The 14,745-nt window shown below is 38.1% G+C and overlaps 1 protein-coding gene across 4 annotated transcripts in view; it reads left to right on the forward strand.

Moving 5' to 3' along the window:
* Positions 1–14,745, forward strand: part of LOC122730457 (sulfotransferase 1 family member D1-like) — a 69,146-nt gene that overhangs the window by 20,711 nt on the left and 33,690 nt on the right. The window contains exon 1 of one of the 4 annotated variants that reach the window (XM_043969587.1): positions 12,544–12,647. The exons of the other annotated variants lie outside the window; for them this stretch is intronic. The gene's annotated coding sequence lies outside the window, so the exon portion shown is untranslated. Of the gene's footprint in view, positions 1–12,543; positions 12,648–14,745 lie in introns of those variants that run through there. 4 annotated transcript variants of the gene reach the window in all.

Here is a 14,745-nt window from a genome sequence, read left to right on the forward strand (position 1 = left end):
ACCTAGCTGCCCCGTCCTCATCCATTTTACTGCCCTCCACACACTATGATTCAGTGACTGGCTTCCTTTCCCTTCTCTCAAACAGAATACTCCATCTTCTGACTCTGGGCATTTTCACTGGTTGTTCCCCCCCTCCCCCCCTCCTCCTGTTGCCATTTCTGGAATGCTCTGCTTCCACATCTCTGCCTCCTGGTTTTTCTAGCTTCCTTCAATTCTCAAGTAAAATTTCACCTTCTGCAAGAAGTGTTACCCCACCCCCTTAATGCTAGTGCCTTTCCTCTAAGTCTATGTTCAATTTATCCTGTATATGTCTTGTTTCTACCACAGTTGATCATAGGTTGTCTCAGCTTTTAGATTAAGAGCAGGGACAATTTTTGCCTTTCTTTTTATCCCTAATGCTTAGTATATAGTTCCTGACTTATATAGACTCTTAACAAATGCCTGATATCTTGATTTATCCACCCCCAAAATTAAGAGACTGATGATGCCCAGAGAAAAGAGGAAGGAAAATACCAGAGACAAGTGACTGGGGGGAAAAGAATGACTGAAAAACCAAAAGGATAAGGGGAAAAAACTGTACAAAAACCTGACTGACAAGTAGATAAACCCACAGAGAGGCTCATGAATATAGACGTTGAAGATAGTTAAAACCTCGAGAGAAGCTATCAGCAAGTACTCTACTATGAAGGAAGATGAATCAAAATGTCTTAGCCAAAAGTATAATTCAGAAGACTTTCAAGACATCATGGAGCAAGCATAAGAAGTTACAGAAACATTCAAAAAAGAAACAAAACCTTTAAAAAATGAGGAAAGCAGTTAAGGGAGAACTCAGATCTCATTACATAGATTTAAAAAACACATACAAATAAATTGCAGAATACCAAATTTATAATTTAGAACATGAAATACCACTTAGGCAAAAATTCAACTTGAATTGCTGGAAGAGATGAAGCAAAGAGTTTTTAATTTTTTATAAATAAAATGAGATTGCTTGGGGGAAATAATGGAAAAGAAATGAGAGTTATGAAAGAGTTGGAAAAACATAAATTAACTTGATATAAGGGGTACAAACGTCATGCAAGCAAGGAACCAACTCCAAATTACTTTCCAAAATAGTGGGTTGAATTCACAACTCTACCTACAGGGCATTAGTGTTGTTGTGTTTCTGCAATCACTCCAATTTACCATTTTTATCTTTTGTCCTCTTTGCCAATTTGCTGAGTGTGGGCTGAAACAGAGTGGTTTTGACTTTCATTTCTCTTGTTATTAGTGATATGGTATCTCTTGTAGAGTTATTAATAGTTTTCATTCCACTTTAGAGAACTATTTATTCATATCTTTTAACTACTTGTCTCCTAGGGAATAGTTCTTGGTCATATAAATTTTGTTATTCCTTACATACCTTAGATATCATACCCTTATCAGAGATATTTGATAAAAAAAAAATCTTTCTCAATTGCTTCCCTTATCTAACCTGCATGTATTTTATTTGTGCAAAATCTTTTCAGTTGTATGTAATCATAATTATCAGTATTATATTATGTGATTGCCCTTTTCCTTAATTTGGCTAAGAACTTTACCCTAAGCCTTCCCTGTGGAAAGTCACTGATTTCATATTCTTCTGATATTTATAGCATGGCCTTTAATATTCAGGTTGCTGATCCAGTGAGTACTCTTGTATATCGTGTAATAATGTTGTTCCAAACCTAGTTTCTGCCAAACTTCTTTCCAGTCTTCCCATCAGTTCTTTTCAATTATCAAGCTCTTCTCCAAATAGTGACTTCAGGTTACTGAAAACTGGGCTACTGAGTTCAATTGTTTCTGATTCTTCCTTCTTTATTCTGCTTCACAGTTCCATAAGTAGATTATAGACCTAAAGACTTGTGTGATCTTTCCTCTAATTCTCCTTTTCTCAATTTTCTTCTCCCTAGATTTAATCTCTAGCTTTCTTCAGAATTTCAAACCCTTCCAAATAATCTCTACTCCTTTCTCCTTTTTATTCAACTTAATTATCTTTTGCTCCTTTTCTGACATTAGATTTCAATTTTTTTGCAACAAACATTTACTTTATTTTTTCCAGTTACATGTAAGGGTAGTTTTCAACCTTCATTTTCATAAGATTTAGTTTTCCAAATTTTTCTTCCTCCCTCCCTTTCATCCCCCCTCCACAAGACAGCAACCAATCTGGTATAGGTTATATATGTTCAATCCACAAGTGTTCTTTTTATCAGTTCTTTCTATGGGAGTGGATAGTATGCTTCATCATTAGTCCCTTGGGATTGACTTGGATCATTGTATTGCTGAGAGTAGTTAAGTCATTCACAATTGCTCATCAAATAATACTGTTTGTCACTATGCACAATGTCCTCCCAGTTCTTCTCTTTTCACTATATGTCAGTTCATATAAGTCTTTCCAAGTTTTTCTGGGATCATCCTGTTTGTCATTTCCTATAGCACAATACCATTCTACTACAATCATATACCACCACAGCTTCTTCAGTCATGCCTCAATTGATGGACATTCCTTTGATTTCCGATTCTTAGTCACCACAAAGAGTTGCTATAAATATTTTTGTACAATTTTCCCCCTTTTCTCTTTTTCACAATTACTATTGTTAACTATTTCCTTCCATCCTATTCCCTTCCCCATATTTACTCTATTATCTATCTTCTTTCCCCCCCATCCCTCTTCAAAAGGGATTTGCTTCTGTCTGTCCCCTCCCCCAATCTGCCCTCCCTTCTTTTGCCCCTCTCTCTTTATCCCCTTCCTGCAGGGTTAGAGAGATTACTCCACCCAACTGAGTGTATATGTTATTCCCTCCTTGAGTCAATTCTGATGAGATTAGGGTCTTTGAGACAATTCTGATGAGTGGTAGGCTTATTTACTGCCCAGATTAAATAGATTACTCGACCCAATTAGATGTGTGTTAATCCCTCTTTGAGGCAACTCTGATGAGATTAAAGTCTTTGAGTTTATTCTGATGAGTATAAAGTTAATTTACTACCTTGCTCCTCCCCTATCTCTTCCTCCACTCCATAAGCCCGTTCCTGTTTCTTTCATGTGGGATTTCACCCCATGCTACCTCTGCCCTTCCCCCTCCCCCAGTTCATTCCTCTCACCCCTCAATTTTACCCTAAAGATGTCATCATGGAGTACTTAGGTGACACAGTGGACAAAACATCCACCCTAGACCCAGGGGGACCCCAGCCAAAACCTGGCCTCAGATATAAGACCCAATGCATGTCCCCCAACTCCAATTTTTTATGCTTCTCTAGCATCTTATATTTGAAAGTCAAATTTGCCATTCAGTTCAGGTCTTTTCATCACAAATACCTGAAAGTCCTCTTTTTCATTGAAGTTCCATTTTTTCCTCTGAAAGATTATGCTCAGTTTTGCAGGATATGTGATTCTTGGTTGTAATCCCAATTCCTTTGCCCTCTGGAATATCATATTCCATGCCCTCCGGTCCTTTAATGTAGAAGCTGCAAGATCTTGTGCTATCTTGACTGGGGCTCCACAGTACTTGAATTCTTTCTTTTTGGCAGCTTGCAATATTTTCTCCTTGACCTGGGATCTCTGCAATTTGGCTATAATATTCCTGGGAGTTTTCCTTTTGGGATCTCTTTCAGGAGGTGATCAGTGGATTCTTTCAATTTATATTTTACATCCTGCTTCTAGAATATTAGGGCAATTTTCCCTGACAATTTCCTGGAAGATGATGTCTAAGCTCTTTCCTTGATCATGGTTTTCAGGTAGAAAAATTATCTCTCCTGGATCTATTTTCCAGGTCAGCAGTTTTTCCAAAAAATTTCACATTGCCCTCTATTTTTTTATTAATTTGGATTTGTTTTATTGTGTCTTGGTTTCTCATAAAGTCACTAGCTTCCATTTGTTCAATCCTAATTCTTAGGCAATTGTTTTCATCAGAGAGCTTTTCCATTTGGCTTTTCAAGCTGTTGACTTTTTTCTCAAGTCTTTCCTGCATCACCCTCATTTCTCTTTCCATTTTTTCATCTACCTCTCTAACTTTATCTCCAAAATCCTTTTTGAGAACATCTATGGCCTGAGACCAATTCATATTTTCCTTGGAAGCTTTAGATATATGGGCCCTGATGTTGACATCTTCCTCTGAGGATGTGCCTTGATCTTTCTTGTCACTAAAGAAGCTTTCTATGGTCCTCACCTTTCTCTGTCTGCTCACCTTGCCTTTCTTTGATTTGACTTTTATCTCCTTAAAGTGAGGCACTATTTCTAGGGTGCACTATCTCAAGCTTCAGGAGGTCCCAGGTGGTATGATTTAAGAGGATCAGGTTCTTCACTCACCTGGCCTGTTCCCTGGTTCTTAGATGACCCCAGACCAACTTGCTAATCAACCATCTTTGTGTGCTGTGGTTGTCAGCTCTGATGAGCCTGTGCCCCTCCCCAACCTGGGCCACTGTTACTCAAGCCTACCTCCTGGTTCTCAGCAGGGGTGAAAATCCCAAGTCCTGCCTCAGCACCAGCAGCGACCCCTGTAATCTCCCTCTTGCCAAGGGCTCAGCCCTCTCACCAGACTGTGAGCTTAGTTCCAGACAGCACTGCTGATTCAGAGGCTCTTGGGGTCTCTTTCTCTGGCTAGGCCTTCCTAGGACTGGATCTGTGTCAGCATAACTGTGGAGTTGGGCTCGACTCCTGTATCAGCACAGCAGCTCCCTCCTTACAACCTCCCAAGCCGTCCTTGGAAAATTATCTCAGCACATTATTCTGTGGATTTTGCAGCTCTAGGAATTGTCCTATGGCATTATTTTCTAGATTTCTATATTTAAACAAGTACCAAATCATTTCAATGATTATAGTGTAATTTGAGGTCAGAAAATACTATTCCTCCTTCATTCCTATTTTTTCTTTCAATGGATCCCTTAAAATTCTACACAATTTGATCCTTCGAGTAAATTGCTAAAATTTTACCTATTTTTCTACAAAATATCCCATTGGCATTTCAATTGCTATGGTAACAAAAGTGTACATTAATTTAGGTATTACCATCTTTTCATTATATTGGTATGATCCAGATGCAAAATCTGACTATCCAATTTGTTGTTGTTGTTGCTGTTGTTGAGTTGTGTCCTACTCTTCATTAAAAGTCCGTGGGTTTCTTGGTAAAGATACTGGAGTGGTTTGCCATTTCTTTCTCCAGTATGTCCCCATTTTACATATGAGGTACTGAGGCATATAGGACTTAATGTTGCCCAGGGTAATACAGATAGTAAGTATCTGAAGCCAGATTTTAACATGGATCTTCCTAACTCTAGGCCCTGGTCTATCCACTTCACCACCTCACTGCCCATATCCAATTATTTAGGTCTTTCTTTATTTCTTTAATTTGTCATTGTATTTATAGAAATCTTGTATATGCCTTCATAGATTGACTCCCAGATATTTACCCATTTTGTATTCAGTTTGAATAGAATTTCTCTTTATTTTATTGCTTCCTAGATTTGTTAATGCTCTATAGAAATGCTATTTAATTTTGTGAGTTCATTTTGTATCCTATCACTTTACTGTCACTCTAACTTATCTAAATTAGTTCCTTTACATATTTCTCCAGGATTTTCTAAAGTAAACTATGATAGTCTTAAAATCCAAAAAGTTCTCAACAGGTTAGAGCAAGGGGCCAAATCCAACCTTGGGACTGTTTTTGTCACCCACCCACCCCACCTAAGAATGTGTTGTTGTTTTTAACATCTTTAAACATAACATGGCTTTATTTAAAAATACAAAAAACATTCTTGGCTCACAGGTCCTACAAAGGCATGGGCAGGTAGGTGGCACAGAGGATAGAATACTGGCCCTAAAGTTGGAAGGACCTGAGTTCAAATCTTACCTCAGACACTTATTAGCTATGTGACCCTGGCCAAGTCACTTAACCCCAATTGCCTTAAACATCCAGGACCACCCCAAATAGTCCTGATGTATATCTTGCCACTGGACCCAGATGGCTCTGGAGGAGAGAGTAAGGTTAGTGACTTTGCACAGCTCTCCATAACTTAAATCCAATTCACTGCAAGTCATGACATCACTTCCCAATGTCATGTCCCTCTTCAAGAATGAAAGACAAATATACAAAAACAGGTAAGGCAGGTTAGTTTGTGATCCCCAGAGCTATAGCATTGGGCTGAATCTAATGAGGTGTAAAAATATTTTGAATTGACTGGGCCTGATTTGGGGGGACTAATTTGATTGGGGTACTAATTCTGGAACTGTTGACTTACTGGCTATCTGACTGCTTTAACTTAGCATGGTCCATTTATAAAGTTCCACCACACTGCTCCACTCCCAAATTGATAAGCAAAATATTAAGAAGCCTCTTAACTAAATAATCAAAGCAGAGTTATTTATGAGATACTATTGAAAATTAAGAATATAGGGGAAATAAAATGTACAACCTGACTGCGTTGGGGCACTTCTCTTTCCACTGTGTCTCTTTGGAACTTCTTTAATACAATAAGGGCCTTAGTCGCCACTTGCCTTAGGGCACTCAGGTACTTTATTCTAACTCAGAGCCCCTTTCACTTTGTAAATCCCCCTGCTTCTAACTTTCCTCTCCTTACTGCCACCACTGAACCCCTGCGTTTCTCTCTCACTGACCTTTTGTCTGTCTGCTCCGTCAGTCTGCCCTTCAGCCTCTCTTTTCTCTGCTCCTAGTCCTTCTTGTCTTCTCCTGCGTCCTTGTAGCCCCCTATCTGTCTGCCACACTCCAACCTTTCTAATCTTGTCAGCTGCCGTTTGACCTCTTCTCCGCCTCATCTCGTCCCTTGGAACCCCCTTGCTTTCTAACTCCCAGGTCTATATATACCTTTTCTTCTCTCCACTCAAATCTCGGGGCTTCCTGCGCCCACACACCAAGCTAAATCTTCCAGCCAGGGCTGCAGCTGGTGGGGGGAGTGGGGGTGCACTCCAGCCTCATGTGCCTCAGCACAGGCTATCTGGGATCTTTCGAATAGCTCCGCTCAGGTCGGAGGGAGCTGGGGGCTTTTTTCCTCCAGCTGTCTGACCTGGCATCTTGCACAGCTCACAGGGCTTTCTGGCTCAGCTGAAGCAGAGGGGGAGGGGCACCAGCCCCTTCCACACAGAAGAGACCCTGAGGGCCTAAGGCTTGCCAATCTCAGCCCAAAGGTAGGGTCCCCAAATCAAAATAAATTTCCACAGAGGTAAAATTCCATAGGGATAAAAGTAAAGTCTAACCAAATTGGGTTAAAAAATTAACTTCACAAGTATTGGGAGGAATATTTATCTAAACAAATATGAATGAGCAAATATAAGAGCATTGAGTAAACACTTACTATATACCAAGCACACTGCCCTATGCATTGGGAATACAATCAAGAAAGTTCCCTATGTCAATGAAATCAAAGGTCCAGACCCCAGACTCTCCATTGGGCTATTTTGAAACCTTGTTGCCTAAGTAACATAACTTTATTGCTTGTGAAAAGCTTACTCCAAAGGTTAGCCTCCTAAAAATGTACTCTTTCTGAGACAATTGTTTGACCTTTAGTCAAGGTCATGGTTATGACCATCGTTTGAAGTAGAGGTTACAGGATCCAGGATACTTTGGGTTCCTTTCACTCCTTCACCAGTTCAGGATAGACCATGCCCATCTACATTTCTTCTAACCCTACCTCCTGTCTCCAAGGAACAGCAACTACCTGGAGAAGAAGCGGGGGCGGGGGGGGGGGGGGAGGATACAAATGAAGAGAGAAAGAAGGATGAGAGTTTCATCCTGGGAGGTTATACCAAAGCAAGATGAATTTGCTCCCACATGATGAAAGGAAATCTTAACCTAAGCATTTATAGTAATGCTTCCTGGACATCCCCATGTCATGCTGCCCACTCTATGGCCTCCACCTGTAACTCATGTTCCTGCCCCTTCTAACCATGGGTTTTGAATGGTGAGAATTCACCTTATCTTGCCCCTTCCTGATCATCTCCTCCCCACCTACATTCCATTCTAACTTTAGCTGAAAATAGGAATCAAACCAGCACTAACATTCCCAGTGAGAAAGGAAGGGAACAAGCACTTATTAAGCACCTACTGTGTGCTGGCCACTATGCTAAACACTTTATGAATATTATCTCATTTGATCCACACGACAACTCCATATGGTAGTTACTATTCCCTCCATCCCCCTGTGTGTTTTCTTAGCATTCTTGCACATACTTCTCACTTAATAAATGTTTGTTGATTGATTGAATGATTCTAAGGAATACCCTAGGGAGAAAAACAGCTGATAAATGATTCTTCCCCTACAGTATTACTAGGTAATTGATATATTACTCTTGCAGGAACATTTTTATTTTAAAGGCTATTATAAGAAGTTAATCTTTAATACCAAGGAAAAAATTATTAATACTAGGATTTCTGGTTGGTAGCCTTCCTGGTGCCTGGGACTTATAATAAGATATTCAGAATATACTATTCATAGACCTTCTCCCTCCCAAGAAAAGAAGAGACTCCCAGGTTGTCCTTATCAATAGATTATGATAGATTGTCATCAGCAGCAACTGATGTGATCTAGAGATCTACCTTTCTTTTAATTCTGCCCCATCAATTGTAGCCTCAACTACACCAGGGATGGGTTCTGGACCTATGATTTCATTAAGATGGAACTCCCAGATGAGGAAACTCCCTCCACCAATACAGGCTGCACCTTCTCTGCAAATTATAGCCCTAGAGATTATCCAGCACCCTGAGAGACTAAGCAACTTTAGCCCAGGGTCTCAGAGCCAATATATGTCAGAACACAAGGCTCCAGGAGCCATAGCCGTCTCTCTCCACTCTACAACCACTTCCTCAGCTACATTCGGTAACTTGATTGAATACTTACCGATTCCCTGATTCCCTGACCACTTTTCTCCCACCAGATCCCAATGGCTAGAAATTCAGAACGATGGATGGGGTTACAATGAAAAGATTGTTCTTTGCTCCTCTGGGGTCAAGGTTAGACCAGAAGAGTGAGAAGAGGGGAGGCAGATGTGAGATAGATCCTGGTAAGGATCAAAAGGTCTCAGTCTGCAGTGTTCAGCCTTCTTTTGTTCTTCATGTGCCTCTTAACACCAACTTAGGCAAAGTCACCAATTTGGGTCAAGGGAGAAGTAACAACAGATAGATGATAGATGATACATAGATACATAGATATGGTAGATAGACAGATAATGTATATGTGTGTATATGTCTACATACATACATACACATATACATATATGTACACAAATATATATAGAGAGAGAGACCTTAATTACTTTTGGCTTTATTTATAATAAAATGTGGAAAAGGTGGTTAAAATTAATCTCAAGGGGCAGCTAGGTGGCACAGTGGATAGAGCACCGGCCCTGGAGTCAGGAGGACCTGAGTTCAAATCCAGCCTCAGGCATTTGACACTTACTAGCTGTGTGACCCTGGGCAAGTCACTTAACCCCAATTGCCTCACGAAAAAAAAATTTTAAATAAAATAAATAAATAATGAAATTAATCTCCAAAATTTCAGACATTCAACAAGAAAGAATTGACACATTAGACACTACAATGTCCTAGCTACCATCAATCAATCAACATTTATTAAGTGCCTAGTATGTCCCAGGCATTGTGCTAAGTGCTGAGTGCTTGAGAATTTAAAAAAAAACAACTGATAAAAGCAAGTGATGGCTGCAGAGAAATGAAATGAATATGTTTGTACGTGTGTGGGTATGGATTGCAAAAGGAAAAATAATTAAAGGAGACACATACACATACACATGAATAAATAAAAATTCAAACTCTTTGTCAGATACTTTGCTAACTAAGCTTCTCCTCCAAAATAAAACTAATGAGAAAATGAAAAGCTGTTTGTCCATACTGTTGGCAGAAGCTGGAATGTATGATCTCATAGATGTCTTCAGTTCCTCCTGAGGTTTGTGCTGGTAGGTGGTAGCTATGGAAATAAAAGACCCTGGGGAAGACAGGTGGACAGAATTCTAGTTGATACTTCCATTAGCAATCACTGTACTGAAAGCTCCTGAAACAAAGATACCTCAGTAGTCACTGGAACACTACTCTATGCCTACATTGCAAGAACAGTCAGAATTTCAGGGAACTAATGGTATCATAGAAACAGCAATGAATTTAGAATGGGAAAACCTGGACTTTTACTTACTAACTGTGTGATTAATCACATTTTTAATTTTTAATATATTTAATATTTAATGAAGAAATTTTACTATTATAGCATTTATGCAGTACTTTAAAGTTTGTAAAGCACTTTACCCAAATCATCTCATTCTATTTTCCCAACAACCCTGGGAGATAGATGCTATTATTATCCCCATTTTATAGACAAGGAAACTGAGGTTGAGAGGGGTAAATGACTTGCCCAAGGTCACACAACTAGTCTGTGCCCAAAGCATGATTTTAACTTAGGTCTTCCTGCTTCCAAGTCCAACATTCTATGTCCTTTCCCCCTTAGTTGCCTTCTAAATTTCTCCATCTACAGAATGAGAAGCAATGGGTAGAGTTGAAAGAGTGCTGGACTAGAAAAAAAGAGAGCTGAATTCAAATCCCACCTCAGACATTTGTACCTGGGTGACTCTAGGCATGTCTATATATCTAGGGAGAGAGAAAGATTCTGGGCAAGTCTGTATTGCGATAAAATGAGAATAAGAGTATACTAATTACTGCACATGGTGGCTTACTGAATAATAATAACAGATAGAATTTATGAAGTGCTTTAAGGTTTACAAAGCACTTTACAAATATTATCTTTTTGATTCTCACAACCACTCTGGGAGGTGGGTGCTATTATTATCTCCCTTTAACCGTTGAGAAAACTGAGGCAGACAGAAGTGAAGTGTCTTACCCTGGGTCACTCAGATAGCAAATGTTTAAGGCCAAATCTGAACTCAGGTATTCTGAGTCCTATATTATCCAGGCAGCTAAGTGGTGAAACGGACAGAGTGGTATACATGGAGTCAGGAAGACCTGAGTTCAAATCCCATCTCAGACATTTACTAGCTGTGTGACCATGGGTGAGTCATTTGACTTCTGTCTTCCTCAGTGTCCTCCTCTGTAAAATTGGAATTAAAAATTGCACCTATCAGGGGCAGCTAGGTGGTGGAATGGATAAAGCACTGGCACTTGATTCAAGAGTACCCGAGTTCAAATCCAGCCTCAGACACATGACACTTACTAAATGTGTGACCCTGGTCAAGTCACTTAACCCCCATTGCCCTGCAAAAAAAAAATGCACCTATCTCCCTGGGGTTGTTGTAAAGATCAAATGAGCTAATATTTGTAAATCACTTCACAAACCTTATAGTACTATGCAAATCCTAAATAGGATTATTGTCATTACTCCAGACTACTAAATTAATAAACAAGCACTTATTAAGCACCTCCTATGTACCAAGCACTGTGCTAGGCTTAGAGGATTCAGATATAAGAATAAAATAATCCCTTATATCAAAGAACTTGAATTCTATTGGCAGAAGTAACATGTACTCCCATAAATATAAATATAATCAAAATTAATCCAGTGTAATGAATCAGGTTGGGTGGCAAGGTGGAGGAAGCACCAATAGCCAGTGAAATAAAGATAGGGGAGTGAGCTATTACTGATGTTGACTTTGTTCTATTTGACTGCAAAGGACATAACTAAGGTGCGGTCAAATACAGCCTCAGACCACTGACTAGTTGTGTGACCCTGGGCAAGTCACTTAACTGCATTTGACTTGGTTTCCTCATCTGTAAAAGGAGCCAGAGACAGAAATGGCAAACCAGTCTGATATCTTTGCTAAGAAAACCCCAAACAGTGACAAAAAGAGTGGTACGTGACTGAAATAAATGAACAGAGAGTTGCAGTCAGGTTAACTTATGATTGATTGAAGTAAACCATTACTAAAAAGTATAGCTATCTGAAAATCAAATGAGCTAACACAAGGCAGAATGAGAATTAGTTGGAGGCAATGGGTAGCCATGAAGCTAATTTAAGCATTTGTTTGAACTAATTCAACCAAAGTTACAAAATTCAGGTATAAATTAAATATAACAGTTTCTGAGTTCCTTTCTGACCCTAAAATTTTATGACTGTAATATGGGATAGACTTTATCTATTAAATGAGATGATAACAATATTTTCCATTCCTACCTCCAGTTTGTTATGAGAATCCAATGAGTTCTTATTTCTAAGAATAGTATAAAGGGTACTAAGGGCTATTTTCCAAAATATATTATTAGTATTTTAATTAATTATTAATAATTATAATAGTTATAATTTAAAGTTAAGCATTAAATTACCCTGTCGATAAGTACTTTCTTCATCTCATCATATTAAGGGGCAATAGAATTCTGCACTCTTCTTTAGTTAACCCCTGATAAAGGGTTAATCACATATTTCACGGGACTGATTGTTTTCCAAAAGGTTAGAAATATCCTCTGGAGGAAATTTCTATTCCCAGAGACCTTGGTTACAGAAGTAAACAGTAGGAGCCCAGTGGAAACTGTTAACAGATTGTCTATGATTTAAGATTACTCTACTGCAAGGATCCCTGACGTAGAAAGCTGGAAGGTACTCAGAGCAAAGTAAATTGAATGAACTTGGCTCTGATTCTTGATCTTTAAAATCTCTGGAGTTTAAAGGTAAGTGAAATTTGCATCTAATAGGGTAAGATACATTTGAGGAATTCCTTGCATAGAAGAATGTTTTTTGTTAAGAGTCATGATTTTGATATATGATATAAACCAACTCAATGCAAATCTGACTAGTATTCATAAAAAGGGGTAAGGGTAGAGAAAGGCAATTTTTAACTAATGTTTAGTTTCTGCATGTAAACTATATTAACTAATTTGATTCATTGACATCCTAGTAGGGCTAAAGGTAAATAGCACTTCTTGTAAATGAGCTCATCCATTATTGTGATGTCTCTTCATATTAAATGAGATAAATTTTAGAACATGTTTATCCTCAGGAATAGATAAAAAGAAAATATTCTCATATTTTACAGACTAACAAAAGCAACCATGTTATATGAACAGAAAGAATACCTGTTAAAAATAAAACACCAGCAGATCACATGAAATGTTTTTTTCCTGGAATATGCATCATCTTATGCAATAAATTCCGACAATATCTCTAATCTCATATTCTCATGATGACGTTTTGTGTTTTTTAAAGTATTTCAGTGTTCTAGTCAAGAAGCAAAAGACATTCTGAGCTGACACTATTCTCCTTTTCTGAAATGCTTTCTTTCTCCCTTCTATCCACTCACTGATGGAGAAGCCCTACTTCCCTTTCAAAAATCCAGTCAGATTCCATCCTTACCTTACCACAACTGACCCATGAAAACTTTCCAGTCTGTCCTAAAATCATAGAATTCTTTCTGTGACTATCTGTAATACCGAATGCCTCATGCCACTCACTCATACTATTAAATGGAAAGGATAATACTTCTCTATTCCCAAAAGTTTATTATGAGAATCAAATTTCACATTTGTTAAAGTTATCTAAGTACAAGGAACTATTTTCCAATGTATAATATTATAATTTGCAATTAATAATGCTAATAGTTTTAATTTAGAGTTAAGCCCTGAATAAAAAACTATTTGTGTTGACACTCATCTCTCAAAATAGATATCCTATTTCTTGACAAATTAATTGTAAGCACTTTGATATCTCTATCACCCAGCACAGTGCTTTTGTTCCTAACAAGCACTTACTACGTGTTTTTTTAGTAATAATACTTTTTATATATATTTGTACTGTGCACTTTTGTCACTGGGATGAAGGGAAGTCACCCAGGAGTCTATGGAACAATAATCTCTTTATCTACCTCTCAAATTGTTCTGGTGTATAATAAAATTGCTTGGACTATACGCCAGACACCTATATTTGAAATATTTGACCTATGGTCTTCCCATTTTCTATACTCTGCAAAGAGTATCTTCACTGTGGTGAACATGGAATATGGGACAGAATGTTTGCAATTAGCCTTAGAGTATTGCCACACATATTAAGCATTTATTAAGCATTGTACTTATCAAATCCTGTATATATAAAAACATAATACTGTCAGTCAATAAATATTCATTGAGCGATTTCTCTGTGCTTTTCACTGTGCCAAGTACTGGGGATATAATGAGAGGCAAAAGACAGTCCCTGTCTTCAAGGAACTTATAAACTAATGAAGAAAAGAACAAACAAATAAATATATACAAAACAAGCTATAGATAGAATAAATAGTAAAAGTTTAACAGAGGGGAGGCACTCGAATTAAGATATTCTAGGCAGTCCTAAGTGTTGTCAGAAAGGAGCACTGAACTTGACACCAAAGGCCACGAGTTCAAATCCCATGTCTGTAACAACTATCTTTGTGACCATGGACAAGTCACTTAATTTTTCTCATTTTCCTCCTCCAAAAAAAAAATGAGGTGATTTAATCAGAGCAGCAGGTCTCAGAGCATAGTCCAGATCCTTCCAGGGGTCTGCAAGGTCACAACTATTTTCATAATAACATTAAGGCATTTTAATTTCTGTAACAACTACCAGTAGATATAACCAACATAAACAAAAGCTCTTTCGGCTTTTGTCTTACTCTTAATTTTTCAGAGAAATTGTTTACTTTTAATTTTTAAGAATGATTGCTTATTTTTATCATAAAAGTATTTTATTATTTTCCAGTTACATGTAAAGATAATTTTCAACATTTGTTTTTATAGGATTTTTAGTTCCAAATTTTTC

The sequence above is a fragment of the Dromiciops gliroides genome, chromosome 6 (genome assembly GCF_019393635.1).
Source record: "Dromiciops gliroides isolate mDroGli1 chromosome 6, mDroGli1.pri, whole genome shotgun sequence".
NCBI lineage: Eukaryota > Metazoa > Chordata > Mammalia > Microbiotheria > Microbiotheriidae > Dromiciops > Dromiciops gliroides.